This window comes from Poromitra crassiceps (assembly GCF_964638095.1).
Source record: "Poromitra crassiceps genome assembly, chromosome: 2".
Classification (NCBI taxonomy): Eukaryota; Metazoa; Chordata; class Actinopteri; order Beryciformes; family Melamphaidae; genus Poromitra; species Poromitra crassiceps.
Window position 1 is genome coordinate 101,373,040 of NC_139624.1, and position 17,387 is coordinate 101,390,426.

The following is a 17,387-nucleotide window of genomic DNA, read 5'->3' on the forward strand; positions in this document are numbered from 1 at the left end:
CCCACACTTCCGGAATGGTATTGCACCTTCATTTTCGGTTTTTCAAAGACAGAAAAGTAGAAGTTTATGCAACAATTTGGAAGAGGCCACTATATGTATTAGGGAGGGGGGGGGGGGGTCGTATTGCGATATTTTGTGGGCAATATATTGTATCATATCAAATACCTATCGTGATATTTTATTATACAAAATGTCTAGACTCTAGTGCATGCAACATTTAGAAAGGCTTTTATGTCAGTCTGTCTGCTTGACAATCCCATTTTGCTCCAATAAAAATGATTGAAGTGAGATGAACAGACTGGAAACTTTATTTCATTAGATAAAATGGATGTTGACAAAGTTTTCTTCCTTTGGGGACATAATTTGCAGTTGAAAAAACGTAATAAATCACAATATATTGCAATATCGCAATACTCAATATATCACAATACTAGCATATCGCAATACTATCGTGACTTAAATATTGTGATAATATCGTATTGTGGGGCATCTGGTGATTCCCACCCCTACTCTCTATCATAGTTGCCCATCCCTGGGTTAGGCAGAGGCAGAGGTGAGGCATGGCCAGCCGGCTGTCAGAGGGCCAACAGCAGTAATGGGGATGGGGAGAACATGCTGAGAAGGGGGGGACAAACCGATGGAACAAAACCGCAGGCAGTGGAGCAACGGGAGAGGTTTATGGAGGTATGGAGAGGGTGCGGGGAGGGGGGGAGTCCTGTTCAGACGGCTGTGTCAGAGGGGCTAACACTAATGATGCCTCAGTATCTCTGTGAGCAGGGGGCCTGTCTCAGCAGGCAGAGAGAAACATGTCAACCAGCCAGGCTGCAGTGCAGAGAGTACCCAGCAGCTACATACTGCTGTGTCTCTCTCTCTCTCTCTCTCTCTCTCTGTCTCTCGTTCCCTCTCTTTATTCCCTATCTCATACATGTACATACGCAAACATGAAGTGTCTAAAAAAAAAAGAGAGATATTTTGTTATCAAATGATTACAAATGGCCATCCTCTCTCTCGCCCTCTGAGTGTTATGTGATAGGTTTTTATTCATGTAATTAAGCCAAACCCTGCTCCCTGACTCAGAGGCCCGGAGAGCTTCCCTGCTCCTCAGGTTACAGCTTTCTGACTTTCCCTCAGACCCTCCAGCATCTCCAGGCTGCACTGACAGCCACTAAGAACCTCATTAGCAGCAGAGAGAGGGAGAGAGCGAGAGAGAGAGAGAGAGGGGGAGAGAGAAAGAGAGAGAGAGCGAGATGAACAGACAGACACACACACACACACACACACACACAGAGACAGCAGCACAGCAAATTGCCAGGGAGCTCATTTAAATGCACGCTGGGCTGGGTAGAGGGGTATAGGTTGGTGGGGTGGGGGATTGTGGGGAGTTGTGGGTCGAGGCCAGGACTCCCACCACACTACTGCTATCACCAGTCACTGCGTGAAGTGTGTGTGTGTGTGTGTGTGTGTGTGTGTGTGTGTGTGTGTGTATGTGTGTGTGTGTATGTGTGTGTGTGTGTGTGTGTGTGTGTGTGTGTGTGTGCGTGTGCGTGTGCGTGTGTGTGTGCCATGACAGGCTGTCAGAGGCACTAGTCAGGAAGCCTGGGCTTGCCTTGGCGTGTCACTAAACACAACACTGCCTCGCTGCTGAGAGGTAATTAGTGGGCTGTGAGCAGGATGGAGAGAGAGAGAGAGAGAGAGAGAGAGAGAGAGAGAGAGAGAGAGAGAGAGAGAGAGAGAGAGAGAGAGAGAGAGAGAGAGAGAGAGAGATGGACACAGGAAGTAAAGGATGTCAGGAGCGAGGCAGTGTGGCACACGGCTTTAAAGGTGATCCGTGTAGCGTTTTGCTTCTCACAATTAAAGGCTGCACCAGGCAAGATTTTCCAGTAAAAAGACACCCACAGTATCAGGATCAATCACAAAGGTCCCGCCCCTCCCCTCCTTTTTGAGATGCCACATTTTGCCCTATTTGCCCAATTGACATTCTGTTGTCAGGCTTGGTGACTGTCTGACATCAAATCAAACGCTCATTCACAAAAAGCTGATCTCACCTCCTAAATCTCTTGCTTCTCTCATCCCTTTGCAATCCTTTGGTTTAAGCAGGCATCACAGACCATCCAGGTGGTAAACATTAGCATGACGTCATGTTACATGATGTCAGGTGGTAAACATTAGCATGACGTCATGTTACATGATGTCTGGGAAGTCCATCACCACACGCCCATCTTGGCAGGAAAATAACAGGTGATTATAATCAAACGACAGCCACGGCCAATGAGCTGTGTATGTGGTAAAGCACCGTATTGTAGGAAATGCATGTGACATCATGGGAATATTATGAATTGTAGTTGTCAATTAGTTCACCTCTCGCTTCCATTGGCGGCATCAACATGCAAAGTTGCCTAGTGCAGTTCAAAAACAACGCTTCTTGATATTGCTACTTCTTCCAACTGTTCCTATTTTGTGCCATGAAGAAATATTACGTTGTGCTGTAAAGCACAATGTAAAGTCCAGCAGGTTTCCCACCAAATCTGACTCTGTGGCACACAATGTAAAATGCAGTGAAGAGGCTGGTAGAGGCTGTCAGTCTCACAATGCTCTTGTTTGTTTACGGTAATTACAGCATCTCCAGATGAACCCCAACAACCCCCAGTGGGCTCTGTACAGTGGGATCTGTACAGTGGGCTCTGTACAGTGGGCTCTGTACAGTGGGATCTGTACAGTGGGATCTGTACAGTGGGCTCTGTACAGTGGGCTATACAGTGGGCTGTACAGTGGGCTCTGTACAGTGGGCTCTGTACAGTGGGCTATACAGTGGGATCTGTACAGTGGGCTCTGTACAGTGGGATCTGCACAGTGGGCTCTGTACAGTGGGCTGTCCAGTGGGCTCTGCACAGTGGGATCTGTACAGTGGGATCTGCACAGTGGGCTCTGTACAGTGGGCTGTCCAGTGGGCTCTGCACAGTGGGATCTGTACAGTGGGATCTGCACAGTGGGCTCTGTACAGTGGGATCTGCACAGTGGGCTCTGTACAGTGGGCTCTGTACAGTGGGCTGTACAGTGGGATCTGCACAGTGGGCTCTGTACAGTCGGCTATATCATGAGCCAGATGTAATTGGATTGAAAGCGAGTAATTCAATTGATGCAGCTGATAACAGGGTTATGGTGTTTACGCTGACAGCCAAGTCACTTGACATGCTGTCATTAGTCCACATTACATGTTAGCATGTTTGTGTGAGTCCAGCAAATATGTGGTACACATGCTGACGTCTGTAATGCGAGTTGTCAGTACATAGGACAAAGATAGATGGAAAAGGCCGAAACAACCAAACCTAGCAGCCTATTTATTTTCTGCCAAGAGAAACATGTTTGTGAAGTGAACAGATGGTACAGCAAGTGCATTTTCTTTAATCATTTCTTTTATCTTTTATGGACTCATAATTTGCACCTTCACATGTTTTATTTGGTGTGCTGTCTTAAAAGTCTAAACAGATGAAGTTGTTTATCATTCCTCTTGCAGAAGATGCCTCCTAGTTATGCTGATGCTGGACTAAATTGCCTTTTGGAGCTATTATATACAGTAGGCACTAGGCAGGCATGTTTACTTTGGCCTGTCTTTTATGGTTTTGATTATTGTAGTTGTTTTTAAATATAGATTGATTTACCATGCTTTTTCTGTTACGCCACTTTGTATTTTGACTTGATACATTGTTGTTGTTTTTATTAAGTTTTTTTCAGCATTCAGCCAATTCCCCCTGTTGTCCCGGTCATTGCTCCACCCCCTCTGCCGATCTGGGGAGAGCTGTAGACTAGCACATGCTTCCTGCAATACACGTGCTGTCGCCAGGCACTTCTTTTCACCTGACAACGAGGAGTTTGATCGGCAGGACGTAGCACGTGGGAGGATCATGCTATTCCCCTCAGTTCCCCTCCTCCCCGAACAGGTGCCCTGACAGACCAGAGGAGGCACTATACTAGTGCAGTGACCAGGACTCATACCCCACTGGCTTCCCACTTGCAGACACGGCCAATTGTGTCTGTCAGAAGCAGAACGTCTGACCAAGCCGGAAACCGCTACCGGGAATTGAACCCGGATCTCCGCGGCAGTAGGCGAGTGCTTTTACCTCTACGCTATCCCCTGACATTGTTATATGTTATTGGTCTGCCTCTTTAAATTTGTATTGGTGCTGCTTTATCCACAAGGAAAAGGACATTTAACCTTATGTAACTGGCCTGGTTAAATAAAGGTTAACTTAAGGAAAAGAAATACAGGAATATATCTCAGGTTAGGGCGATCGTCTGTTGGACTCACACAGGACTAGAGGTCTGTCCTTGTCTCTTCTGGGACTCACACAGGACTAGAGGTCTGTCCTTGCCTCTTCTGTGGGACTCACACAGGACTAGAGGTCTGGCCTTGTCTCTTCTGTGGGACTCACACAGGACTAGAGGTCTGGCCTTGTCTCTTCTGTGGGACTCACACAGGACTAGAGGTCTGGCCTTGTCTCTTCTGTGGGACTCACACAGGACTAGAGGTCTGGCCTTGTCTCTTCTGTGGGACTCACACAGGACTAGAGGCCTGTCCTTGCCTCTTCTGTGGGACTCACACAGGACTAGAGGTCTGGCCTTGTCTCTTCTGTGGGACTCACACAGGACTAGAGGTCTGGCCTTGTCTCTTCTGTGGGACTCACACAGGACTAGAGGTCTGGCCTTGTCTCTTCTCTGGGACTCACACAGGACTAGAGGTCTGTCCTTGTCTCTCCTGTGGGACTCACACAGGACTAGAGGTCTGGCCTTGTCTCTTCTGTGGGACTCACACAGGACTAGAGGTCTGTCCTTGCCTCTTCTGTGGGACTCACACAGGACTAGAGGTCTGGCCTTGTCTCTTCTGTGGGACTCACACAGGACTAGAGGTCTGGCCTTGTCTCTTCTGTGGGACTCACACAGGACTAGAGGTCTGTCCTTGTCTCTTCTGTGGGACTCACACAGGACTAGAGGTCTGGCCTCGTCTCTCCTGTGGGACTCACACAGGACTAGAGGTCTGGCCTTGTCTCTTCTGTTGGACTCACACAGGACTAGAGGTCAGGCCTTGCCTCTTCTGTGGGACTCACACAGGACTAGAGGTCTGGCCTTGTCTCTTCTGTTGGACTCACACAGGACTAGAGGTCTGTCCTTGTCTCTTCTGTGGGACTCACACAGGACTAGAGGTATGGCCTTGTCTCTTCTGTGGGACTCACACAGGACTAGAGGTCTGGCCTTGTCTCTTCTGTGGGACTCACACAGGACTAGAGGTCTGGCCTTGTCTCTTCTGTTGGACTCACACAGGACTAGAGGTCGGGCCTTGCCTCTTCTGTGGGACTCACACAGGACTAGAGGTCTGTCCTTGTCTCTTCTGTGGGACTCACACAGGACTAGAGGCCTGGCCTTGTCTCTCCTGTGGGACTCACACAGGACTAGAGGTCTGTCCTTGTCTCTTCTGTGGGACTCACACAGGACTAGAGGTCTGTCCTTGTCTCTTCTGTGGGACTCACACAGGACTAGAGGTCTGTCCTTGTCTCTTCTGTGGGACTCAAACAGGACTAGAGGTCTGTGCTTGTCTCTTCTGTGGGACTCACACAGGACTAGAGGTCTGTCCTTGTCTCTTCTGTGGGACTCACACAGGACTAGAGGTCTGTCCTTGTCTCTTCTGTGGGACTCACACAGGACTAGAAGTCTGGCCTTGTCTCTTCTGTGGGACTCACACAGGACTAGAGGTCTGACCTTGTCTCTTCTGTGGGACTCACACAGGACTAGAGGTCTGGCCTCGTCTCTTCTGTGGGACTCACACAGGACTAGAGGTCTGGCCTCGTCTCTTCTGTGGGACTCACACAGGACTAGAGGTCTGGCCTCGTCTCTTCTGTGGGACTCACACAGGACTAGAGGTCTGTCCTTGTCTCTTCTGTGGGACTCACACAGGACTAGAGGTCTGACCTTGTCTCTTCTGTGGGACTCACACAGGACTAGAGGTCTGTCCTTGTCTCTTCTGTGGGACTCACACAGGACTAGAGGTCTGTCCTTGTCTCTTCTGTGGGACTCACACAGGACTAGAGGTCTGTCCTTGTCTCTTCTGTGGGACTCACACAGGACTAGAGGTCTGTCCTTGTCTCTTCTGTGGGACTCACACAGGACTAGAGGTCTGTCCTTGTCTCTTCTGTGGGACTCACACAGGACTAGAGGTCTGTCCTTGTCTCTTCTGTGGGACTCACACAGGACTAGAGGTCTGTCCTTGTCTCTTCTGTGGGACTCACACAGGACTAGAGGTCTGGCCTTGTCTCTTCTGTTGGACTCACACAGGACTAGAGGTCTGTCCTTGTCTCTTCTGTGGGACTCACACAGGACTAGAGGTCTGTCCTTGTCTCTTCTGTGGGACTCACACAGGACTAGAGGTCTGTCCTTGTCTCTTCTGTGGGACTCACACAGGACTAGAGGTCTGTCCTTGTCTCTTCTGTGGGACTCACACAGGACTAGAGGTCTGTCCTTGTCTCTTCTGTGGGACTCACACAGGACTAGAGGTCTGTCCTTGTCTCTTCTGTGGGACTCACACAGGACTAGAGGTCTGGCCTTGTCTCTTCTGTGGGACTCACACAGGACTAGAGGTCTGTCCTTGTCTCTTCTGTGGGACTCACACAGGACTAGAGGTCTGTCCTTGTCTCTTCTGTGGGACTCACACAGGACTAGAGGTCTGGCCTTGTCTCTTCTGTGGGACTCACACAGGACTAGAGGTCTGGCCTCGTCTCTTCTGTGGGACTCACACAGGACTAGAGGTCTGGCCTCGTCTCTTCTGTGGGACTCACACAGGACTAGAGGTCTGGCCTCGTCTCTTCTGTGGGACTCACACAGGACTAGAGGTCTGTCCTTGTCTCTTCTGTGGGACTCACACAGGACTAGAGGTCTGACCTTGTCTCTTCTGTGGGACTCACACAGGACGAGAGGTCTGTCCTTGTCTCTTCTGTGGGACTCACACAGGACTAGAGGTCTGTCCTTGTCTCTTCTGTGGGACTCACACAGGACTAGAGGTCTGTCCTTGTCTCTTCTGTGGGACTCACACAGGACTAGAGGTCTGTCCTTGTCTCTTCTGTGGGACTCACACAGGACTAGAGGTCTGTCCTTGTCTCTTATGTGGGACTCACACAGGACTAGAGGTCTGTCCTTGTCTCTTCTGTGGGACTCACACAGGACTAGAGGTCTGTCCTTGTCTCTTCTGTGGGACTCACACAGGACTAGAGGTCTGTCCTTGTCTCTTCTGTGGGACTCACACAGGACTAGAGGTCTGTCCTTGTCTCTTCTGTGGGACTCACACAGGACTAGAGGTCTGGCCTTGTCTCTTCTGTTGGACTCACACAGGACTAGAGGTCTGTCCTTGTCTCTTCTGTGGGACTCACACAGGACTAGAGGTCTGGCCTTGTCTCTTCTGTGGGACTCACACAGGACTAGAGGTCTGTCCTTGTCTCTTCTGTGGGACTCACACAGGACTAGAGGTCTGGCCTTGTCTCTCCTGTGGGACTCACACAGGACTAGAGGTCTGGCCTTGTCTCTTCTGTTGGACTCACACAGGACTAGAGGTCTGTCCTTGTCTCTTCTGTGGGACTCACACAGGACTAGAGGTCTGTCCTTGTCTCTCCTGTGGGACTCACACAGGACTAGAGGTCTGGCCTTGTCTCTTCTGTTGGACTCACACAGGACTAGAGGTCTGTCCTTGTCTCTTCTGTGGGACTCACACAGGACTAGAGGTCTGTCCTTGTCTCTCCTGTGGGACTCACACAGGACTAGAGGTCTGGCCTTGTCTCTTCTGTTGGACTCACACAGGACTAGAGGTCTGGCCTTGTCTCTTCTGTGGGACTCACACAGGACTAGAGGTCTGTCCTTGTCTCTTCTGTGGGACTCACACAGGACTAGAGGTCTGTCCTTGTCTCTTCTGTGGGACTCACACAGGACTAGAGGTCTGGCCTTGTCTCTCCTGTGGGACTCACACAGGACTAGAGGTCTGGCCTTGTCTCTTCTGTGGGACTCACACAGGACTAGAGGTCTGTCCTTGTCTCTCCTGTGGGACTCACACAGGACTAGAGGTCTGTCCTTGTCTCTTCTGTGGGACTCACACAGGACTAGAGGTCTGTCCTTGTCTCTTCTGTGGGACTCACACAGGACTAGAGGTCTGTCCTTGTCTCTTCTGTGGGACTCACACAGGACTAGAGGTCTGTCCTTGTCTCTTCTGTGGGACTCACACAGGACTAGAGGTCTGTCCTTGTCTCTTCTGTGGGACTTACACAGGACTAGAGGTCTGTCCTTGTCTCTTCTGTGGGACTCACACAGGACTAGAGGTCTGTCCTTGTCTCTTCTGTGGGACTCACACAGGACTAGAGGTCTGTCCTTGTCTCTTCTGTGGGACTCACACGGGACTAGAGGTCTGGCCTTGTCTCTCCTGTGGGACTCACACGGGACTAGAGGTCTGTCCTTGTCTCTCCTGTGGGACTCACACAGGACTAGAGGTCTGTCCTTGTCTCTTCTGTGGGACTCACACAGGACTAGAGGTCTGTCCTTGTCTCTCCTGTGGGACTCACACAGGACTAGAGGTCTGTCCTTGTCTCTTCTGTTGGACTCACACAGGACTAGAGGTCTGGCCTTGTCTCTTCTGTGGGACTCACACAGGACTAGAGGTCTGTCCTTGTCTCTTCTGTGGGACTCACACAGGACTAGAGGTCTGGCCTTGTCTCTTCTGTGGGACTCACACAGGACTAGAGGTCTGTCCTTGTCTCTTCTGTGGGACTCACACAGGACTAGAGGTCTGGCCTTGTCTCTTCTGTGGGACTCACACAGGACTAGAGGTCTGTCCTTGTCTCTTCTGTGGGACTCACACAGGACTAGAGGTCTGGCCTTGTCTCTTCTGTGGGACTCACACAGGACTAGAGGTCTGTCCTTGTCTCTTCTGTGGGACTCACACAGGACTAGAGGTCTGTCCTTGTCTCTTCTGTGGGACTCACACAGGACTAGAGGTCTGTCCTTGTCTCTTCTGTGGGACTCACACAGGACTAGAGGTCTGGCCTTGTCTCTTCTGTGGGACTCACACAGGACTAGAGGCCTGTCCTTGTCTCTTCTGTGGGACTCACACAGGACTAGAGTTCTGGCCTTGTCTCTTCTGTGGGACTCACACAGGACTAGAGGTCTGTCCTTGTCTCTTCTGTGGGACTCACACAGGACTAGAGGTCTGTCCTTGTCTCTTCTGTGGGACTCACACAGGACTAGAGGTCTGGCCTTGTCTCTTCTGTGGGACTCACACAGGACTAGAGGTCTGTCCTTGTCTCTTCTGTGGGAATCACACAGGACTAGAGGTCTGGCCTTGTCTCTTCTGTGGGACTCACACAGGACTAGAGGTCTGTCCTTGTCTCTTCTGTGGGACTCACACAGGACTAGAGGTCTGTCCTTGTTAACAACAGGCTTCTGGCAACAACTTGTGATGGATGAGCCATGCAAAATGGCTGCCTCAAGAGCAGCCTCTTGAGGGCTGTAAATTCAGAAATCATCTGGCACAGCTGCAAGTGCGCGTGTGTGTGTGTGTGTGTGTGTGTCTGTGTGTCTCTGTGTGTGTGTGTGTGTGTGTGTGTGTGTGTGTGTGTGTGTGTGTGTGTGTGTGTGTGTGTGTGTGTGTGTGTGTGTGTGTGTGTGTGTGTGTGTGTGTGTGTGTGTGTGTGTGAGAGACAAACTGCACTGGACACAAGTTGAATTATCTCATCCTTTCGGGGGGGGGGGGAATTTTCACTGTTTATTTAATAACATTTTAATGCTGAACTTGAGACTTGAATTAATGACTTCATTAAGTATGTTTGTGCTTATGTCCATGGGGCTGTAATATGTTCTATTGTTTATTTATTTTATTTTCCTCTAGAGAAATAAGCTCATATCCCCAAAAGAGATGAGGTTCCACATATAGTTGTCTCTCTGTTTGTTAGCGTCAGCCTTTCTGCCTGGAACCCCAGCAGAGCCTCAACCCCAGAGGGCCTCACTGCTCTATTCTCACCATACTTAAAACACGTCTCGCCTGTAACAGAGAGAGACTACCTCTGGATGTACCTGTCTTTTCTGTGTGCTCTGACTACACACACGCTCTGACTACACACACATCCACACACATAGCGATCCCTCCCACCCCCCTCACTGCTGATAGAACTTTCAGATGCGGCCAAGCCAGAAAGTCTGCTATCTGTATTAAGCCGGATTCCCTAAAGAACCTTTTCCCGCTGACAGAAGCGGAGCGCAGCCCATCCCGGCAGGCCATCAATCTGAACAGAACCGCTGCTAGGGCAACAAGTCTTCTCATATTCCTCTGCCGTGTCTGACGACGTGAAGAGGAATAACATAGGGAAAAGTGGCCATGTTAACTGCAAACATGCTGCATGGACGTTAGGGCTGTGAATCTTCAATGGCCTCACGATTCGATTCGATTACGATTCAGAGGGCTACGATTCGATTCGATTACGATTATCGATGCATCTCGATGCATCTTAAATCGATGCATCACTTTTTTCCGCAATACATGATTTATTTTTTCTCACTTTATTTTTTCTCACTGTGTGGCTACTTTTAAAATAAAAGTGCATTTGGAATTGCATTGTATTATGATCCATAATTAAAATAAACAACTGCATGTACTTCCATTATATTTTATTTGATTATTAAAAAAAAGAATAATAATAATAATAATAATCGATTTTTGACATTTGTGAATCGATGCAGAATCGTGCACGTCCGCATCGCGATGCATCTTATAATAGATTATTTTTGACACCCCTAATGGACGTGCATGCATGCATATGGACAAAACCTGCATGCACGCACAAATACATTAGGGGACACGTGTGAACATACAGCTGTGAATGTATCATGGATTTTGCTCAATGATTGTGAATCCCAAATCTATACTGGCTAGAAAGCTACTAGAAAAATGTGACTTGGATATTAAGTGAATGTAAAATAGGAGATATAACATCTAGGATATCCTGCTATTTACATATTGCCAATGACATTATCCTTCATAACGATCAAAGCGGTTGTCTTTCTCCAGAGACACCAATCAACTGCCACATGACCAGATTTTCTTAATTGATCTTCTGAGATTTAGACTGAACTATGCCCCTTTATGGCCACTAGGTGATAGCAAAGTCTCACAATGCACAACTGGTTTGTTGTCCAGGGGCTCCCCAGTGTTGGAAGTGTGACATAATGAATTAAGGTTGTATCCGCAACTAAAAACCTCATTTAGCTTTAGACATGCAAGGCTCAGCTGTTATGAAATGCAGGGATATGAGAGGAGATACTAGTTCTGTTAAGCCTCATATATAATGTGCCTGTACCACAGGTTAAAATGGCAGGAAAATGGAAGCTCATCATGCTTTCCACTTAAAATATATGATTTTTTTAAATTGTATTTTTGTAAACTGTGGTGTACTTTTAACAATCCTAAAACATCATAAAGCCATGACAAATGTACAGCATGAGGTGGTGGTGATGGCTAATACTGCCTTCAGTAGTGGTAAATAAACACGTCGGTGATCATCATGATTATATTTTCCTTCATTTGTGCCTTTCACCCACCTTAAAAGAGGGGATATTCCTATATGCCATCAGTGTATAATAGTTACTATGATGTATAAAGATTAACACCATATATAATAGTTACTATCATGTATAAAGATGAACACCATTCATATATTTGTTATGCAGAACAATGTGGACAAACTGTAGGTAAGTTTTCCCTCCACTACATCCCTGAATAAGAGAAGCTTTTGGAATAAATGAGTGGACAAGGGGGAAGAAAAAAAGAGTGTTGGCCGCAACAGGGAAGTGGCCCATCTTCATTTCCTCACAATGTGTATTACTGCCTGTCGTGCCAAAAAACACATGTTGTCAGCGTGAGCTCTTGTTTTCTGTCTCCTTCTTTCAAACCATCTGTGGAAAATGGAGTTAAGTGCCATTTGGAGGAGTGACATGTGCTCGCTCTGTGTATTGAACTGACAGATGAGAGGAGAGATGGGGACACCAGGGCTAATATTGCTGTCAGTGTTGTGATTCAATATAGTTGGGTTTGGAGTTTGGACTGATCCTGGGTCTGCACCATTTGGTGTTCGGCCACCACCATCTGAATACATTTCCCTTTCGTTTTTAAAATATTCTCGTATTGACACAGAGTCATTGGTAACACGCTTCGCTTGCACAGCTGGATATGTCTGTTTTCTACAGCATGACAATGTTTCCCCCCTGCTCTTCCTCACTTAACACATATGATTCAGGTCATTCTCCATGTCAGTTAAGCTGCCATGATAGACAAACAGCACTAACAGATTTATTGTGGACCTCAACTTGAATGTAGGTTTTCTTCCACATCCATGTGAAAGAAATGATCTGCAGCTACAAAAAGGACTACAAACCGTCCGTGACATCAATCCATGAAACAGTGAAATGAAAAAATTATATAGCTTCTTTTTTTTAAATTAATTTACATAATACCCTTGCCAGTGCTATTATGAGGCTACAGGATATTATGTAATCCATATGAATGTCATTATTTCCAGAAATCTCAACACCTGGCCAAGACTTTTCTTTTCTTTTTCTTCTGATTTTTGCCCCCCGTTTTCTCCCCTATTTGTACTTGGCCGATTCCCTGTCCCGGTCGTTGCTCCAGACTAGCACACGCTTCCTCCGATACATGTGCAGTCGCCAGCTGCTTCTTTTTCACCCGACAGCGAGGGCACAGGATGTAGCGCGTGGGAGGTTCACGCCCCTCAGTTCCCCTCCCCGAACAGGCGCCCCAACCGACCAGCGAAGGCACGAGTGCAGCAACCTGGGCACCTACCGCTAATCCGGCCAATTGTGTCTGTATGGACGGCCGTACTTTTTCCCACTTGAACACAGTAGTTGAACACAGTAGTTGAATACAGTAGAGCCCATTGAAACTCCAACTCAAGCCTGCAAATCCTGAATGCAAACAGGGCTTACAGTAAAAGCCCACAAGAGCAGCCTAACTGGTCTGTCTCCTTGAACATCTGATGCAGTCACTTTAGATTTCATCAGGACTCCTTGCAGGGTTGTGGTGGTTCTCCGTGACAGACGGCGCTAATATGAAAGGTTAGGAATATAATCACATAAAGAACAACAAGGCCGCACCGCACGTTCACATCCATCACTTCCACTTTGAGGCCCCGCGCAATCAATCAAAGCCGAGCCGCAGCGCCAATAATGGAGCCGTGGCTCTGGGTGGAGGAGGATGCTATCCATCAGCGTGAAGGTAATGTGACACCCGCATCACTTATGTCACACAGACAGGCCGAGGAGCCACACACGTCACATTAAGTGCTCTGTCCTTTTCATGTGCCACCTTCAGAAGACTACAATGATGAAGATGCTGCTTTATGAAATCATCCTGGGCAATATCTATTTCCTAGCCTGTAAAATATGATTCATCTTAGCAAGCTATAATGTGGTAGTGGCTCTTGAATCCACATTTCCTTCAAACAGGCGAAACAAAATTTGCCAATACATCCAATGCAAATATTATTTCTTGAATCAGTGTTATGATAGTGGATTTATCACACCATATTTCAATTGCTTTAAGAAACACAACATCTTAAAATTAAACATGAGATTAGCGACGTGATAAGATGGAAATGAGTGCAGTGCGGTTTGCAAAGATTGTCTGATTTGCCTTTAAGGTGAAAAGACTCTGAACAATACTCTTCAGTTTACAGTTGCAAAGACCTAACGTTCAGAGAACCAATGACCTTAACTCAACTGAATGTGTGCTGCATGTCATCACAACACACAGAGTTAAACATTCCTTATAGTTTCCCGTAAGGCCGGAGGAACGGGATGGGTGGTGGCCATTTTAAACTCAAGGCTACTTTCCCTCGGTCCACAGAAGAACACTCTTGACAGGCCTAGGTGGTATTTTATTATTTCAGTTCATTCTCTATTCAGGCTCTATAATTACTCCCTGCATCATTTAAGTGTCCTTTTTTTCTTTTCTTTTTTTTCAAATTACATGTCTGACCCTCTCTCGGGGATAGGATTTCCCTGCCATGTATTTTGACCTACTCTATTTTAAACTCTCTCTCTGTTATTATTTTTCATTTTGGGTTTTTCCTTTCATCATTGTGCTATGATCTTGCTTTTGGTATTTTGTCTGGAACGGAGAAGCAAAACTTTCAAAATATGAGGCAAGAAGAACTCTGGGTCATAGCAAACCTGCTGGATGCGCTCATAGGACGTGCAGTCTATTTTTCTTGCATCAGGACGTTGACTTGTCCCCACTCCCCCAATAGAAGGACATTACGTGGCAACAGACATCAGAGATTGTCAGCTCTATAATTCCTCGTGACATATTGAACATAGCCTACAGCATGTGAGCATTTCTGCAATGTGATTATCCTCAATTAAAAAAAAAAGTCTTAAACAAACAAACCAGTAAACAAGAAAAACAGAATGTCTCCCCAAGCTGTTCGGAATGTCAGTTCCAATGTCAAAATGTCAATTCCAAGAGAGTTCCTCCTCTAAGTTTGAACCAAAACATCAGATTATTGGACTGACGCCTGTCTATAAAAGAAAGGTTGAAGAAGGACAGGTCTTCCAGAGTAATTCAGGGCCTTTGTTTACGGGGTAGTTACAGGCAGCATTCCCACAAACGTGGTACAGGAGCTCTGTGTAAACAGGAGGTACAGGAGCTCTCTGTAAACAGGGCTCGAGCGAAGCTGCTGTTCCCCTGCCAACCTAAATACAACAAGGCCTGCGCTAGGCTTCGCCGCCATCTCTAATTCCGGGTTTGGCTCGTGGGAGAGCGGGCCCACGGTCCGAGGCCGCGCTGAGACACATGCGGCCGGTAAGGGAGGAACGCCGCAGTGCGCGCTGTTCCTGTAATTGGTAAAGAATATCAGCCACACACATTGACACGCACATAAACACACTTCCACTCGCATGTTGCAACACTCATGCATGCTTGGGCACATGCACGCGCCCAAGACCTCAAGTCATTTCCAAGAGCAGGTCCAGAGGGGTTTGAGACCAAGTCATGACAGACCAGAGCAAATCGAGTGCTATTCAAGGCCAAAACAGGCAGTAAACACTGTACATGTACGTATATCCAAATGTTAAAAAAAAGAATGCATGAAAAGTTTCTTAAGGATCAAAAGGGAGATCTTATCTGCAGACCACTGCACCTTCAACATCCAACTAATCAATTCAGAGGATTTTGCCTAATCAATGCATATAGGATTTTGAGGAACATTCTATAGCAGTGGTTCTCAGCGTGTGGTCCAGGCACCACCAAGGGTCCTTGAGGACGTTCCAGAGGTCCCCAGCAAATTGAAGAACCATTAAACTTCACTATTACTTAATTTACAAGAAGTGGACACAAAGCATGTAGAAGAATGATCCTAGTTTATCTGTTATCTCTCTACCTACAATATACATCGACAAAATGATCTTTAACAGACAACATATCCTACCTACAAAATATAGATTGACAAAATGATCTTTAACAGTCAACATATTCTCACATTTGTGTTTGAGAGACCAAATCTTTCACAAATGGGGGGCCATAGTGCTAATACTGTATGGACTAAATGAAGGGTCCTCCTTGATATGAAAAAGGTTGGGAATCCCTGTTCTACAACAGATAGAATCTCAGTATATCTGTATGCAAATGAGCTTGATCAAGACATTAGAGTAGACTCTGGACTCGGCTGATGTAATGATCTACATAGTAGTTAGTGGCAGTTGTTTCTCTGTCTGTCTTAGAGCTCTCACCTCTGCTGGTGTGGTGTACAGGTGTAGTGAGCTGGAATCTGGAGGCTGCCATAAGCGACACTAGGGGGAGCCAAGCCATAACAGGAAATCCCAACACAAACCCCTTGAAAGATAGTTTCTCCCTAAATCAAACTTTAGCCGCTGATGAAGGGACAGTCATTTGTCTGTGTGTCTCTCTCTTGTTAGGGCTGCCATTGATGTGTGACTTGTGCTGGTCTATGAGGACGCGTGTTTTCAAAGTTGGAGGTAAACCCGGGGAATGGAGGCCTCCGTTCATTAGGCTCGTGGACTGCGCTGGGGACAGACTAATGAGAAAGAACGGGCCTGGCTGTGTCATAATTGGCCAAAGCTGAAAAAGGACCAGTGAAGACGAGGAGTTAGAATGGACAGAATGCCCTGAGCTATTCCAGCGTTCCCACTTAGCCGTGTTTCACTCTGTGTTTTCCACAGATTTTTTGGTCGAGTGGCCGCACATCAAATTTATACAAATCCATAATCCAGATTCAAGCTTAAATGTGTCTCTCCCTCTCGCTTTTCCTCACGGGAGCGTGTTGAGTATTGATCGAAGCCTGAATAATTGAGGAGCTTAAGCTAAGCAAGCATGTGAGGGAAATGGTACTGAATAGTACAAAGCAAAATTGGCCCATCAAATTTGAAGTGCACAGTGCTCCAGTGCAAACAACAATAAATTGGGCCTTCTGGTTTTGTGAATGCACACGTTCAGACACCAATTTCCTTCCTAGAAGGGAAGTTTTGTTCTTGATAATGTGAACCGAAGTACTGGCAGTCATTTGGCCGCAATTGGAGCCCTTTCCATGACTCAGTCTGCAGAACCTGCATCCTATGAAGTTAGGTGCAGCGTTCCATTAGTAGAATATGATAACATTGAGGAATGCAAATGCTCATGTTATTATAGCTGACCTTAACAATGCACGTTTTCAGCCCAGTTTGAATCTCTTTACCCTGTATGTTTAACATTATGAAACATTCAAAAGGAACATAATGCAATGCACAGTTCACCTCGGCTTTCCCAGGCTCCCACTCTGGCCTGCTCCTGAAGGGACTTATTAAAATCCATATTTTTCCAACAGACCATGTAAAAGATTTAAGAACCGGGCTGCACCTGGTGTTGCTGCTGCCGGGAATGGTTGTTACAGGTCACATTTGGTTATGTGTTAAAAGAAAAGAGAGAGAGAGAGAGAAAAAGGAAAATAATCAGAACTTCACATACTGTAGTGTTCCATCATGCAGTGGGTGAATTCAAGCCAGGGAACCACTCACTCTGCTCGAAAACACACGTGCGCGCACATACAGTACACACACACACACACACACACACACACACACACACACACACACACACACACACAATACAGCTCTTTCTGCACAGGATTGTCATTATTTAGCTTATAAAGTCTAAAAACTTTCTCGTTTCACTTTTGAGTCAGAGCTGCCAACTGCTACCAAAACCTCCCATGGATCGTTCCTATGAGAAACATCTGCCATCAGGGAAATCTGAAGCGGTCTGTAGCAGTTGGGGCATATCTGAAGCGGTCTGTAGTCTGTAG